Source organism: Vidua chalybeata, chromosome 1, assembly GCF_026979565.1.
Source record: "Vidua chalybeata isolate OUT-0048 chromosome 1, bVidCha1 merged haplotype, whole genome shotgun sequence".
Lineage (NCBI taxonomy): Eukaryota > Metazoa > Chordata > Aves > Passeriformes > Viduidae > Vidua > Vidua chalybeata.
The window spans coordinates 139,400,032-139,417,303 of NC_071530.1; the positions used below are offsets into that span (position 1 = coordinate 139,400,032).

At 39.8% G+C, this 17,272-nt stretch overlaps 1 protein-coding gene across 4 annotated transcripts in view; it reads right to left on the minus strand.

Moving 5' to 3' along the window:
- Positions 1-17,272, minus strand: part of SAMD12 (sterile alpha motif domain containing 12) — a 201,903-nt gene that overhangs the window by 131,700 nt on the left and 52,931 nt on the right. The window lies entirely within an intron of this gene.

Genomic DNA, 17,272 nt, shown 5'->3' on the forward strand with positions numbered 1-17,272 from the left:
CAGATCTCAGTGATCAGGAAATGTCAGCTTTTGGGTTCCATGTCCTTTACTCGTACATATTACCACAGAGATTTGGGCTACGTGTTCAAAGAATAATATGTTCAAACTGTTGGAAGGCAAGAGGGTATTAGGAGGAAATATGCTTGTCCCATATTCACACCCCTTCCTAAGCATTACCTTTGGACAGAGAGGATTCCACTCTAGATGCATCCTCAGCCTGATGTAGCACACTCATAACTACAGCTATGTCACTGCTTTAAAGATGCATATGGAACAGATTTGAAAACCATGTGTGCTTAGCTTTGAGAGAGAATCCATGAAAATCATTACACAAAGAAACTGCATATACAACATATTATGCATAAGAAATACAGTTTACTGCTAACTATTTTCTACATAAGGAATGATAGTGCATTTCTAATTTGAAAACCTCATTGTTCAATAAAGCAATATGAGAAGAAAATGAAAGCTTCCATAAAAGTATACATTTGATGCACAGAATAGCAACAGACTCTCTAAACGCACATTCCCTTTACAGACAGAAATGTGCAATGCAGCCAAATAGAAAGACTTGCAACAGTGAGCCATTACATATATTCCTTACAAAGGAGACCAAATACATGTTTTGCTACACACATACAGCACAGGTGTCGATGACTATGATTATAGCTGCTTGACATCTTTCATAATCGTTAAGTGTTGCTGAACTTCAACCACTGAGATTGAAAATTTCCATGTCAGTTATTTGTATCAGACAGATTTTTTAGGTTTAATTATTGTTACCAAAATTTCAGTGATTTTCAATACAAGGCCAGGGAAAATATTTGCAGTTCAGTTAAAAGAATTAAGTAACTGTTGGGAAGAAGAAAAATACCCCACAGTTTCTAACTGTAAAGTACAACGTGATAGTAAGCCTTTGTGCCAGTGTGCTGTCTTCAGCACAAGATCAATGTAAATTTGCTCATGTTAGAACCTTCAAAGCATTTCAGTCTGCAACCACTCAACAGACCCACTCAAAGAGCCATTTCAAGAGACTGTGCATGCTCCAGCCCCAGGCTTAGGGACAGTCATCCAAGCCAGGTAGTGCCTTTGTGGAGCTGGATACAATGAGAGAACTGTCGTGCCTGTACTTCTAAAGGTTTCCACTACTAGGAAGGAAGATTGTTCAACAGAAGGACAAAAAGTCTCAAAACAGAAGAAAAAAAAAACCTAAGTCTAGAACAAAAAAAAAAACAAAACACTGGAAGGTCCCAGTTAGATCCTGAATTTTCAGTGCTTTATATGGACATGAATCAGTATCTGAAACAGAAGACTCTCAATACTTCCTGTACTGTCAGCCAGTTGCTGTGAAGTTCATTGGCAAAATAAAGCTCTCATTGTCTTCCAGTGACTGGTCCCTGTAGAAGACTGGAAACTATAACCTACATCTGTAATCACTGTAAGCAGCTCCACTGAATTCAGCTCTGATAATGAACAATGTGGGAATCGATGCAGTTCAACATTTTGAGTTGAAGCTGCAGTCTGCAGGTGCATCAAAGAATGTATTCCTTCACTGCAGTATCACAGACCATCGCCTCAAAGCTCCACCTTGCTCACAGCCCAGAGAGAAGACTGCTCATGAATACTCCATGTAAGCTGTGCCATGCTGCAGTAGTGCAGATGTAAAATTACAAGGTCCAGGAAATCAGACTCTCAGATGATTCCATTTCTCTTTGAACCATTTATGCAGTAGTTTAAGATTTAGCCTTATCACCAAGAAAAAATCTTGGACAGATTTCCAAGATTTCCAATATCATCCAGTTTTATGGATGATATTCTCTGACCTGAGTAGGTAACTATTTCTGCTTTTGTTAAAGAAAATTCACACACCAAAGTAAAATCTCCTGGAAGCATACAGTCATTTAACTATTTTGAATGGACATCAGAGAACACACAAACTTCACAATCTGAATCCCTCAAGAGCTTTTGCAAAATCTCAAACCCTGAGATTATATACTCTATTTAAATCCAAAGAAGCTGTAAACTCAGAAATAATAATTAAAAAAAAAAAAAAAAAAGGTAAGGGCATTTGCACAAGTAGAATATGCTCTTGCCTAAAAATGTAACAAACACAGCCAGTGTGAACCTTGTTTTCTGTCACATTGATTTGATGTCTGCACTTTGCAGCTCTAAGTCCCATCCCAGCAACACAGTATGGCAATACTGCATGTAGCATATGGAGACCAAAGATAGTTCCATGGATAAAATCCTTCTGTTGATCTGATCCAGGCTACATTAGCTGATGGCCACACATTTCTGAATCAGAAAACATCCTTAAAAGGTTGTGCTTTAAAAAGAAATGGTCTTCAATAGTTATTTTTCACTATCCTTTCTAGGACAGTGCAAGAGCCACTTCTGAAGTGACAAATGTAAAGGAATTCCCGGGTGACAATTGAGAAATCAGAGTCTCCTACCAGACTGCAAGTTCTGGTACCTGTCCTAGCAAAAGAGCATTACATGGAGGTTCAGCAAAAAATGTTTATCTGCTCTAAGAAAAATGTGTACATAGACATAGAAAACAGATGGTATTAACAGGCTTGTACAGAAATGACGCCTGAGAATTAAAGGAATGGCAGGTATGTGAGCATTCATCAGCATCCAACTGAGTTCATAAGAAATGTGTAATAGATTGTTTACGGACATCATCTTTGCGTATCACATTTGGTATATTTGCAAAATGCAAGTCACAGGGGAATTCAAAGAGTAGACAGACAAGAACTTCAAATCTCAGATTTAGATTTTCCATAGTATGTATATCTAGCCTAGCTTGCTCTCTGAACAAACACAGGAAAATATAAGAAATTTGAACCATGGGAGAGAGCTGTCAGGAAAATACCACATAGCTCCCTAAGTACAAGTACTTACTCCAAACAGGGCTACGACAGGGCTATATCCAGGAGTATGCAGGACTGCTCACACTCAGCCTGAAGTGCAAATGCCTGTGTATCAGATGTTTTACCCTAGACCTAGTCTGACATACTGATTGAACCAGTAGGAAAAACCATGTGTAGAGCACAGAAAGAACAATTGGTAGATTGTTTTACCTGTAGTTTGCTAACTAGTTTCTCCTGATATGTTGGGTGCCTAATCCAAGGCTCATGTGAGCTTCTGAGGGGTGTTTGCTTCCAAAGGCATAGACTCTCAAGAAGCAGAAAAATAAAACTGCAAATATAAATCATCCCCAACCCAAATTCACAAAATGAGGTTGCAGAGTGTACTGGAATGTAGAGATTGCTGATACTTCTGCTGAAGGATCCCTGTAACTATGCAGCCTGGGTACTGCATGTACACATGCTTACCATGTATTTTTCCACCCACCTTTCTCACCTTTTGAAAACTTGAATTTGTCAAAGTCTACTCTTTTTCCTAATAAGTACTTCCACTGCTGAATGGCCTGCAAAGCCAGGATTAATTTTCTGATTACTGAATCACTCAAGCTTCCAATTTCAGCTTTTGAACACACACTGTTGTCCTGCTAAGCCCCTATATCCAATTATCAAGTCACCTATCAACCTTCCTTTCAGCAGCTTCATCTCCTGTAACATGACAACACAAGGCTCACCTTCCAGTCTTGGGAAAAGTCTGTGCTCTGCTTTCTATCTACTTCTACACTACTCTTAGAATCAAAACATCACAACTGGACACAGCATCCTTGCAGATTTACACAGCCTGACCTGTGTACATTACAACAATCCCTGCTATTCAATTCAACTTTTATAACAAGAGATTACATTAGTCCCATTAGTTTTTTATTTAGAATACATATAATGTATCTACCTACACTAACTCCCAACTCATTTTTTTCCTTGACAGCCTGCTTTCCAAGGGAGAAGAGGCTGTGCCCGCAGGATAAAGGGATTTCTCATATATCATGATATATTTGGCTCAATAAAACATATTTTCTCAGAAACATTTAGCTGGATTATTTATACCACACCTGTACCATTAACACACCCTGCTGACTGTTTGCTACCACATCAACTGCTACACTTAGGCAACCAACACAGAAAGGCTGAACGATGCTGCACAACCAGCTAAACCAGGGGACACCAATAAAGGCCCTTTTCATTAGTGTCTCCCTACTGCGTACAGGCATCTGTCAATGAACCAGCCTCATTCCAGCATGCAGCATACGGAATTAAAAGGCACATGTTTAATTAAGATGTCATATGATCCTAAGCTCTATGCTTTCGGGGCAAAAAAAGGCATGGATTCTGCATGGTAGCTGTTAAATACTAAACTTGTAACCTTGCCAATGGGAAAAAAGAAAACCAAAGAAAGAAAGAAAAATGTGCCAGCTTAGTTTGACAGGCTGAGCACCAAGATAACTGGTATTACCTATACAATGCAATTCTTTGTTGACAGAAGCCCAAATTAACTGTTCCATTCTTTTGGCAGAACTGGCGAGAGGCTAACAGGTCTGTAGCTCCTTGTGTTGAGAGTAATAAAAAAATCACAGACCATCATTTATTAACAGAAAGAAGCTTTCTCCATGAGACAGACTTGGAAGGAGTCACTATGATGTAGGTCTGCATATGGCTTAATGGGACATAAAAAAGGGCTGCACACATCTGTGGATGGCAAATTCAGCAGTAGATTAGCCTAGGATAATGGTTACAGGTGACATTCATCACAATGAAGCTGTCTCTTGTTTGTTTTTGATAAGCCAATATATGACAAGCTTTATCTATATGCACAGAGCATCCATAAACCAATGGACATGAGCAATTTTGCATGGCACTTCAACTAGAGCTTGACAGCAGATTGGATTGCAGTACTTCATAGGTTTGATATGTTCATAACAGATTGCCACATTCTTGGCATTTCTCCAGACAGTATTTATACCTTAAAACAGCAACAAAAATTGGGAACATGCAACATTTCCTTATAGGCCATTTGGGATCATTGCACATTTGGCACTGTTTTTTGAATAACCTTATTAATCCATCTTCAGGTTCTGAGATGTTATATTTAGATCAAGAACGAGTACTGCAAGATAAAATCTACATAACCTATGCAAAACAAACATTAAAAATTATAACTTCAAAGCTGTAGTCAAGGAAAACCTTTATTAAATGTGATCAAACATTGATTAACTGTGCCAACATCCAAAACCCAACTGGACACACTCCTGGACAATCTGTTCTAGTTTTACCTGCTTGAGGAAGGGGGTTGGACTATACGGTTTCAAAAGGACACTTCTAATCAAAATAGTTACAGAATCTGGTGATTTTGACCTGCAAACAGGTAAATAATCTCAATTCAGCAATTCCCTGCACCAAACAGAACCTGCAGAGAGACTGACTGGCGTTCTTACACATAAACTTCTTTTGAGGATCAAACATTTAAGTAAAAGACCTCCCTGTAATTGCAGCACAATGTCACCAGGCCCTGTGCAATGCAGGTGCCCTGTCAGTACAGCTGACAGGACTGGGATTACATTGACAGCTTGTCTCAAACACATGGCACACTGACAAAAGATACACATTTCCTCAAGGGCATCATTGTTCGGCATTTCACAAAACTGAACAAAGCCTCAAATTCCCCTTGGGAAAGCATTTGGGTTTTTTATTCAGTGATTAAGAAGCAACACTTTAGTCTGTAGAACTTGGAGCTTCTCTTACCAACCTGACAGGCACAAATTCCTCATACTTCAACCAGAAATACTGGGAAGCAGGGTAAGGTCTGCACAGCCTGATGGATTGCAGGCTCTTGAGATTCTGAAAACTTCTGTGGGACAGCTCATGTTTTGACATGATTTTTGGTCTTCTTTGGTTTGTTGTTGTTTGGTTTTTTTTTTTAATTTGGGTGTTTGTGGGTGTTTCCCCCCATCCTTTTCTGCAGGGTTAAAACACTAAAATCAAGACTAAAGAAATAATAAAATCCACAGCAGACTGCAGCCACTGAAGAACAGAACACCTGATTTTCAGCAGCAACACAGCTATCAAATAAAAGCACTCATATATTGGAGTAAGTTAGATAGTAGCTGTAGTGAACAAGAAGCCACCAGAATAGGAGTCCAAGTTTTATCTGAGGCCAAACACTTAGTGTTGATTGCTGTGTAATAAGAATTTGCCGCTAACAAGTACTTTGGGGCTCAGTAATGAAACCTCAGGGGAGGGAAGACTGTATTCTGTTGTGAGTTTTTTTAAGGAACCACGTCTTTAGTCCACCTTGTTAAAAAGGTTCACAGATAAATCCACATGTACATGATTCAGACCAATCATAAGGTTTTGTGTCAGTAGATTCACATCTCTAAGTGTGGGGTTTCAGTTCACAGGTAACAGAATCAATTAAAAGATACAAGTTTCTTGCAGTCAATTCCTCTTTCTGAGCAGCAAGCATTTGTCTGGATGCCCACAGAAAGACAGGAAGCCTTCTTCTGCATCAGTTCAGTGCTGGTCACCAATGGGATCTGAGGAATCAGATAAACACTTCTCAGGGTGTGCAGATCCTTGCTGGGTAAAGGGATGAAAATCAATTCCTCAATGCAGTAAGGGCTTGGATGGAATCCAGCCTATTTTATATTTTTTTTATTCCAAGAGCTCCTTTCACAGAATCCACAGGAAAATTCTGGAGCTGAGTCCTTACATGTTTGCTAAAGAGACAGGTATTTGTGACCTCCCTGCACTGTGCATTCTGCTATAACAAGGATGAAGCTTGGGGTCAGGTGGACTGCCCTGGACCCTGTCAGACTTTAAACCTGCTCAATTAACTTTATCAAATCAAACAATTTCCACTGGAGCACCAAGAGGCACTTCTTTTTAGTGAAAGCTATTCCTCTGGCAAACCACGACTAGTAGAGGGCAGCTGCTTCAGCACTTCAGCAACCAAAAAGAAAAGAAAAGAAAAAACCTAAAACACCTCTGAATTTTATTTTTATTGTAATATGGGGGAGGTAGAGAAGGAAGAAATCCTTTCTCCCCCAGTCTCTTTGCTCTCTGCAAAAGTCTCAGCTGGCTGGCCTAGTATTTCCAAAAACAGAATCAAGGAGGAACAAGACAAACGAGGCGCTGACAAGCTCATGAGCGGAGCGGGGAGGCTTCGGGTGAAGACGGCGCTCCCGAGCGCAGTGATCACGACTGCGTGGGGCTGCACGAACGCCGGGATTCCTCCGGGATCCCGCCGGGATGGCTCCGGGATGGCTCCGGGATCGCGGCTCCCGCAGCTCCCGCGGCTCCCGCACGTTCCGGCGCCCGCGCGGCCGTTCCCGGTGCGGAGGCGCCCCCTGCAGGCGGCTCGCGGGCTGTGCAAGGCAGGCGGCGACACGCGCGGCTTCCCAAGGGCATCCCCGGCCCTGCCCGAACACCAGCCCGGAGCCGCCGAGGGGCGGAAGCCCTGCAGGGAATCCTGAGGGCTGCAGGGGGCTGTGTGCCCAGCCGCAGCGGGGCATTCGGGACACGGCAGCTGCACAAGCCAGCCCAATTCCCGTGGCTGTGCCTAGAGTCTCGGCAGAGGAAACTGAACGCAGCTGAGAACATAGGCCTGTGACAGATGTGGTTAATCCAGTTGTCAGAGACTTGGTGCAAGACTGGAGTCTCTGTCTACATACATATTATAAACCAGAGACCATGAAGAAGCTGGAATCACAGCATAATTGGCAGAGGGCATCTGGAGGCAACAGCAAGTCAGAGGTGAGAGAAGGAACACAGGATATTGCAGACCAACTGGATGACAGAGATTAAATACACACTTAGAATAACAGAATCATTAAGGCTGGAAAAGACCTCCAAGATCAAGTCTGGTCTTTGACCAAATAACACCACCATGTCAATGAAACCATACAGCACTAAATGTAGTGTGCAGACATTTCTTGAACGTTTCTGGGGATGTGGACTCCAACACGTCCCTGCACAGCTTGTTCCAATGCCTGACCACTCCCTTTCAGAGAAGAAATTCTTCCTGTTTTTCAAAACAGAAGTCAAAATCTCAGCCATGGCTTCATCCAGGTTCAGATATCAGGAGCTTCCTTCTGCATTTCACCATGAGCTTTTGTGTGTTATTAGACTGAGGAACACTGTCAAATAATTATAAGATTACACTAAGACTAAATCTCTGTATCATGAATAGCACATGCTGGCAAGTAACAAGCTGAAATAAAAATAATCAGCTCTAGCTGCTCACTGATATCACAAACACACACCCACTAAGCAGCAAATTAATTCACTTTCTCAAAATGAAGAACTGTATGGTCTTCTAACAACTCCTCCACTTAATCAGTCTAGTTTTCCTCATCTAAGTTTTCCTTACCTACAGCTGAGCCATAAAATTGACATCGTAGTTGCACAGCAAAAACAACAAATATTTCTTCCCAAACAATAGCAAAAGTTACCTGAAAGGAGACCCTGCAATATCTCCCATTTCTTTTCCTGGTACACCAGAATGTGATCCAAAATTTCTAAAGTGTTGCAGAGAAGCCTAGCTTGATGGGAAATGAGAACTCTAACTAACAGTTAGTGATAGATCCAAAAATGTGTAGAAAAAAACATCCTAAGAAATAAAATGAGAGAGAGGGTAGAGTTTTGATATTGGCCAAAATGTTGGAACTTTAAATAAAGTAATCAATATCCCTGTAAAGCAGTTAAAGATGAAATAGTTGATAAAAAGTAGGCTTTGTCTGCTTTTTACATGAAGAACATGAGAAGGGTCACAAAACAAAAGGCAAACAAAGGAAATAGGGTGAACATAAAAGGGTTGTTTTCATAACATCTTCTCTTAGCTATATTAAGTCCACTTAAATTTATCTGTTTGGAGGCAGTCCTTTCCTCTCCACTTACTACTTTAGTAATTTACCCTCTTACCCTTGGTTTTACAAATTCCAGTGAAGGTGGATGCCTGACTTACCTAAGACAGATGGGTAAGCACCCAAAGGCTACATCAGTGGCTCTTAAGGTTTTTGGCTCTGTCAGTGGATCACAGTGTTCAGTTCTTGCAGATACACTGTGCAGCCTTATCAGCAAACTAGGAAGTATCACAAAGCTTTACAATATAGTTTGAGAATTTCTGAAATAGGTTTTGCTAAGACATTTGATACACTTTTCCGTATCTCACCCTAATCCACATTTTTAGATCTCTTCTGAGTAAGGAACAGAAATTGATTTTGGAACTGGCTGCCATGGTGAGAGTTTCTGGTGGTGCATTGTACACAATATTGATGTGAGTCAGTGTTCTGTAGACAATACAGTGGATTGGGTTTACAAGACTGTACAAAAATGATCTTTCCAAGGAGTACAGTAAAACATGATATGATCTCTAGTTAGGAAAAAAGTTACTAAAGTAAATATAACAAGATTAAATTAAAAATGAAAAAACCCTCGTGTTTTAGGGAAGGAATAATCCAATTATCATTGCATGTATAATTATGAAACATTAATTTCCCATCTGACAGCATATGAAGAGTAAGTACCAAGGAACAATTAAACACTGTTTCAAATGAAAAGCAATATACCTTTTTCTTCTCTCCCCTAAATACTCATAAACTAAGAGTACAGAAGAACTCATCTGTGCTAAGTTGACAGGGAATTTCAGATCTGAAGCTGAAGGACTGGAATTATGCTTTTCAGTTCAAAGATGATTTGGATTCTGTGTCCTACATCAGGCAGGAGTAACAGCTACAGCAAATCTGGCTACCACAGCTTTACTGAATACTGAAGGAAAGAAAAAGTGGCAGCTAGAATACAGTTAACTTCTGAATATGCTGTAGAGCAACTGTTTACTGAGACCATGAGAGATCTTCCCAGGTAAAGTAGATAGAGTGTACCAAGGAAAAGCTGCTTGACCCAAAAAATATCCACTAAGACAGGAAACTGTGCAAAACATTTATGAGCTACTTGCACAGCAGATCTCACAGCTGATAATGTATTAGGAGCATGTGAGTTTGCGGGCCCCAAGTTGGGCAACTTCCTGGGGGCTCCCCTGGCAGGGGAGACCCTCCTGGAGCAGTTCTGTATCAGGAACGAGAGACGCATTGGACTTTTTCGGTCTTCAGCTTCTGTTTATTGTTATCTTATCAAAACTTCAGACTCTGCGTGCAGGAAATACAGCACAAAAATGGCTAACAATCTCTTGTTACAAGGCCTTTTAAGTCTAATCAAAAACTAAGCTACCCAGTTAAGAAGTGACACCTAAATTATTTTCCTTTCTAACCCAGTAACTGACCCCTAAAGACCTGCAATGCGGATTTTTCTACCCAATTACAAGATACTACCTAAACCCAAGAAGAAAGAGGAAGAAGAAGGAAGAAGGGAACTCAAGACAACACCCTATATCCTCCATCTTGAACCCATCTATAACATACTAAAACTCCTAAAACCTAAACTTCTCACCCATGTGACATACTACACTACTCTGTACAATCTCTACAATGTATTTCACACTTTTGTGGTTTCTAGTTTACCTTGAGGCTTTGGAAGTTTTCTCCATGAATGAGGGTCAAAGTCAGTGCTCCCCTGGGGGTCAGGATACCCCAGAGCAGACAGAGAAATATTCCCGGTGCCCCGGGTTTCCACAGGAGCATGGAAACTTCATTCTGAATTTAGCAGACATGGAGTTTAACATCACTGACAAGCAAGGCCAAAAATGCCTCCATTGCCCTTTATCAAGTTCCCTTTTCTACCAAACAGAACAGATTATATTATCATTTCTTCCACACAGAATTTTATGTAACAAATAAGAGCACCAAACACTCCCCACTGGTTTGTACACAGAGGAGAAAAAATATCTATTTCATTACTAATTGATTAACTCCACAGATTATTTATCACAGAAAAGGCAATGTATCAGAAAATAAACAACTATGTTAATACTTAAGTTACAACTCCCATGAATTGTTTGAATGCCTCACTGTCCCCTTCTCAGCTGCAGATGAGCCTTCCTGGCCAAACCAGATCTCTCAGCAGCCATCACAGCTTTGTCTCAAGCTGTGGAATTTTGCCATATGTTTTATGAGCTATCATCTGACTGAAAAGACAGATCCAGAAACCATTGCTGAGACATGAGAGAAGATTACTTTCACACAAAATTTTCTATGTCATAGGAGGCTGAATATTGAGAAAAGATTTCCACTTTTCCAATTTCTTTCAATTCTATGCTATATAAACACAGGGTTACATTAATATATTTCTGATACTCTTCCATGCAAAAGAACAGTTGCCACACATTATGCAAAAAGAAGCCTTATCCCGACACTCATCACTCTGATGTGTTCCACATGTTAAAATTTTGAGAGCAGCCAAGTATGAAACAGAGAAAACTCTTCAGTCCCTCACATTTTCCAACATAAGCATCACAGCTCCACAAAGAACGCTGCAAATAGGCCTGACCTTACCAAGACAGCAGAATAAAAGCTCTCTCCAGGGTGAAGCTGTGATTTTATTTTTTAAACTGCAGATGGATGTACTCAGGATTGATTTGTCAGCCTACCAATCAACATTGGTGTTAAGATCTCACAGAAAGAGCATGGAAAAGTGGCATAAATAACGACAGTGGGCAAGGCTGGTTTACTCTTTGCACCACAGAGAAGGGAAGGGTTTTCCAGAGATGGCTGGAGATGAAAGCTGCTTCTGCTCTCCACTATCAGACTAACACTGCTTGGCAGAAGTCATCTCTTGTGCTAAAGAGTACTATCACATGCAAAACAAGGAAGGTAACTAATACTTTATTGGAAATACCCTCAATTTAGGCACAATGAAGGTTCTTTCTGAGATATATGACAGTGCTGAAGAATGCTCAAAACTTGCTACAGTTTGGGACCAAGCAAAGAGAAACTTTAATAACATTTTAAAGGAGGTAATTAAGCACTTTTCCTACAACATGTTGACTCAGGACCTTCTCTGCTTGGCACAATGAAGGCACAATGAAGGTTCTTTCTGAGATATATGACAGTGCTGAAGAATGCTCAAAACTTGCTACAGTTTGGGACCAAGCAAAGAGAAACTTTAATAACATTTTAAAGGAGGTAATTAAGCACTTTTCCTACAACATGTTGACTCAGGACCTTCTCTGCTTGGTATCAGTCCCACACCTGATCATAAACATTCCTCTACCATTAACAACCTAAAGGGTAGGCTGTGACAGTTTTTAAGGGACAATAAAACAATGTCCAATAAGATAATCTAAGAAAAGGTACCAGTTTACGTAGTCTTCTGCAATGTAACAACAGTAGGATTTGTGAGAAGACTCTTGAGGGACAGGTGTCAGGAAACAGTTGGGGGACACCTACAAAGGCCACTTCACAGAAGACCTCATTTTGCTCCTTGCATCAGCCATCACATTAGGTGTGTTATGTTATTGGCACAAGAGATATTTTGAGTGAGTGTAATACTCATCAATAATGGAAGGATGAAAGATAATGTTGGAATCACTTGCCAAGGGAAGGGTCAGGAAGTGAGCAGAAGTTGTTCCAAATGAAACAGAACAGAAGCCTTCCTGTTAACAGGAAGGCTTCGTTGACTCAAATAATATCTTTTATACACATATCACAACACATTTAACAACATGGGAATCTTTTATCTCTGTTGTACATCAACCAAAACATATGGCAAAGGATGAACATGTTCAGGAGGTCTCACCACAGTGAGTAAACCCACCTGCTTTTGGTCACCCTTCCTGCTCTGGAGCCAGGAATGAAACACAGCCCCTGTAGTCCACTGTACACCTTCCATCCCCAAGTCACTGCACTGGTTGCACCACAAAACTCACCAGAGGCCCATGAAAAAAAGGGCAGAAATAAAATATATATGTTCTAAAAATTAGAAAGGTATCTGGAAACACTTTGATTTAAAAAAAAAAAAAACCTTTCTCTGTATAGAGAAAGAATAACTTAGACCCTGAGGATTCAGTATGCTTCCGAAGTGAACTTCCAGTGTACTTCCAGAGTAAACTGAAATAGAGACAAGATATCTCCACATTCCAGTGTAGTATCTTAAACCATGAGACTCTCTCTTCATTAAAATGATAAATAACTTGAATATTTCATCTGATATGATAAAACCTAACATCTATAAATATATTATTGAACTGAAAAAATTATCAATGCTGATTTTGAAAGCATGATTTTATATTAATTTCATGTCATAAAGCTTATTTATGTCAATAAAGCTTATTTAATGCAAGCCTCTTTAGAAGATCTAGAATTAGCCAGATTTTAAGACTATTTGCAGCAGGTTTTCAGTATCAATTCATATTTCATTTTCCAAGGTGCCATTTGGTGTTTAATGAATATTCAGAAGTTCTAGTCCCTTCTAAAACTAAAATGAGATTTTCTTGAATCCTGTTCCTTTCCTTCTTAAAAGTTTAATTTTAAAAGGCTTGAGTCCTTTCAAGTACCTCCTGTCAAATTTCTTCAATTGGACCAAGGTACCTCATGGGTATTACTTTGACAGAATGAGGTTTGTTTAATGATCATAGCATTAAAACCTCTTGCTCTGAAGACATGCACTAGTACACTGGGGAACATGGTGTAAAAACGAAACATGAAGCAGGGCTTCCTTCCTTCCTTCCTTCCTTCCTGCCTTCCTTCCTCCCTCTATATCATACATCCATAAAAAATTACTTAGACATGTGCTTTCTTACTTTGTCAATGGGCCATTTGCCCCCAAATCGTTATTCCTTAGTCATTCTATGCCCAGTCTTGTTCCTGTTAATGCTGAGACATTGGAAAAATCTTCATTTGCTTCAATGGTACAGGATAAGACCATCAAAGAACGCATCTCGCTAGAATTCACCAGTCATCTAAAACTACTGCTGCCCAGCAAATTTGAAGTCACAAATGCACAACAGAGCAAGATCTATTTCTCAGTTTTATCTCCAGGAATGTATCAGTATAAAAACTGGCAGGTCAATGCAACTTTTTATGTCTCCTCCTACTGGTGTAAATGCCAACACCCATTGTAGAGCCTCTAGTGACAGACCCTACCATGGCATTGCCTTCTTTGTTGTACAGGCCACTGTCATTATTTTCCTCCCTTTTCTTATTTTTCCCACCACTGCTAATTCCTGTTTGGTGCCCTTAGATCTTGCTCAATACTACTGCTTCAAATTCTTTCTGTTCTGTCTTTGGGTTCAACACCTTAAAAATACTTCTCACCTGTGGCTGAGTAAGGCTCAACAACATGCTCCACTCCTTGAATCCAAGGATTTAATGTATTAAAAAGTCTCACAGTTTCTTATTAGCCTATTCCATATTTAATTTGCCCTATCTGGCTGCAAAATGCATTTCACTGGCTGGTTCTGAGGTACTCAGTAAGTACTCAGTAAGCAAATCATAGGACCGTAGAAGAATTCAGATTGGAAGGGACTCTAGCAGATTTCTAGCCCAACCTCCAGCTTAAAACAAGGTCAGTTATGACATCAGGTCAGGTTTCTCAAGGTTTTTTCTAGCTGAGGCTTGAAACCTTTCCAGAACAGAAACTGAGCAACCCATTCCAAAGCTCAAAAGTTCTCACTGGGGAAGAAAGTTTCTCTGCCTCATGTCTTTCATACATCACTGCAAAGGGTTGGGTTCCATCTTTTTGACAAATCCTTCTGTATAGTGGGAGCTACTGCTAGTGCCCCCATCCCAAGCTGGCAAGCTGCCTCTCCTCCAGACTGAACAAGCCCAGCTTCTTCAATCCGCTGGTCACAGGGCAAGAGCTCCAGCCCTGAGCATCTTTGCAGCCTTCACCCTAACTTGAACTGGATATCTAAGAACTGTAGTCTAAGAAGTACAGAGTAAAGGGAATAATGACTACTCATGATTAGGTTGCTATGCTGCTGTTGATAGTGACAGCATTCTTTGCTGCAAGGCACAACACTGGCTCATTTTGTCTTCCTGACTATCAAGGACTTCACTAGAGCCACTTCCCAGTCAGTCAGCCCCAGTTTGAGTGAGGTGCAAGAGCCTTGGCCGTCCCAGCGGCACAACTTAGCAATTGTCCTTGTTGGATTTCATAAAGGTCCTATTGATGCATTCTTGCCTCTGTCTGGTCCCCATGGCTAGATCCTATGGATTGTCCCTACTTGAGTCTATAGACTGGTACCCACCATATGCTGCCATCTGCAAATCTGATGAGAGTACACTCTGTACACTCCATGACATCCTCAAGACCACTGTCAATATGAAGATCTTTTTTCTTACTAGGAAAGTTTCCAGATGAAGATTTTTTTTTCTTATACATCTGCAGCTGCTCTTTGTCAGAAGTAGTAAAAAGGTATAAATGTCCACAAAGAAAAGGATAGTTTTGGTTGTATCTTTGTCCACAACTCAATAAACTGTAATCAGCAAGAGTCTCAAGTAAAAGCCACACTTCTCAATACCTATGATTAACAACTATTAAATATGTTTGCTCAAGATTATTTTCCTGGCTTATGACCATGCCTTAGATTTTATCTTCAAATAAAGTTTAAATATAATTTTTGTGTCACTTTCTTTAAGAACTTTTCCATCATACTCTTCTGTATCAAAACAGCCTGTAAAGTCACATTAATCCCTGAGAAATTTTCAACAATCACATCAGTTTGTCTGGGAATAGTTACACTACCTTGGTTTAATCTTCACATTAGTTTTCACGCTCCTTCCATGTTCTAATTTTTCTGAGCCACAAATCTTCTGTTCTTTCCCTTTATTGGATTTCAAATAATCAGAGTCACAGGGACCAACAGCTACCCTCCTGAGTTAATGATTCCACTCAAAATATTATCATAACATACTTTTATAAAATCTCAAGGTACAGATATTGATTGTGTTTCTTCTTTGGTATTTGCTGAATTGAAGTTCTTTCCTGTAGATTTATTTTCTAACACTCGTACCAATATTTTCCCTATACCTCTTTTGTGTAAAGTAAGAAAGATTGATCTCAATTCCTCTCTTTCACAGAGGTCTATAAAGTTCACATTTTCGCATATCTGCAACAAAACTCCAAGGTTTCCATCAGTGTTTATACTGAAATGAAAATGTCTTCCTTTCAACTTCATCTCACAGTGCCTTAATTCTCGAAAGAGAATATAGTAAAGCAGTACTAGAAAATATTTTAAAATAGCTTCATTTTCTTCTGGTAGTGCTCTGGATGCAGTCATTTCTGTACACATGGGTAGAGACACAGACTGCATTCCCACAGACTGCATTCAGCAGATGGTGACTGAGAGGAAATGAGCACAATGGTTATGTACTAAACCTTTACACTTAGCAAACCAATACAAATCACCTCTTACATTTGTGTGCATGTACTCATGGCTACATAGTAAACAAATATGGGCAGTTTGTCATGTTTGCAATCATTCACATATTATCAGAAAGAAAACAGCAACAGGAATGAAGGCAAAATTGGAAACAACACAAGTACACGTGTACGTGATCAGACACTGACTGAAACACACATTAGTTAACAACACATTATTGTTAAGACTGAGATTTGTATGTGGAACTCAAATTCCTGCTTAACGCTAAATGGCTGAATGCCAATTTCCAGTTTTGTATACCACCACTGCAGAGAACAAATCAGTGTTCCATGTTAAACTTACAATTAATTACAGACTAATTACTAGTTGGTATATGAGCAAAAATGCTATTTAACTCCCAAGTTACATTTGCTAAACTGATGCCAATTCAAAGTGATCAGCCAAAAGACAATGATAGCAAACTGAGTAGGAGTTAACAAGTCAAGCAGATCAACAGGATCAATATCAATTTCTAAAGTAAATAAGAAAACAATACAATTTTGCATTCAATATATTCTTTTAAGAAAAGAGACACAGTTCTGAAGGTCTGGAGGTCCTGTATGTATTTGTGGAGTAACCATGATAGAACGAAGAAATATTTTTTACACTAGGCAAGGAAAGTTTGTGTAAGTGAGAAGCAGCACCCTATACAGTGAAGGAAAGACTGTACAAAAGAGCAGTTGGTTGTACTCAAGCCACATTTGGGACAGGAATCAGGTTTTCTGCTGGAAATAATAGTTTAGATTGATTTTACATTGATCCTAGGAAAATACTGACTTTAAGAACCATAAAATACTGGAATAGAGAGATGCAAAAATCTGCTTCATTGCAAGCTTTCCAGAACAAAGCTAGATAAACATCCATCTAGCAAGTACATCAGTACAACAAAATGAACTTGTGTATTGATCCTGCTTCAGACTAAGGGAGGGGCTCAGTTGGGATCACTTCCTACCCTACATGTTAAGAACACAAAGATTATTTTTTTTTAAAGAGTGGGGAGAGGCACAAAAAAAGAATAGGAATACAAGGTCAAACACCT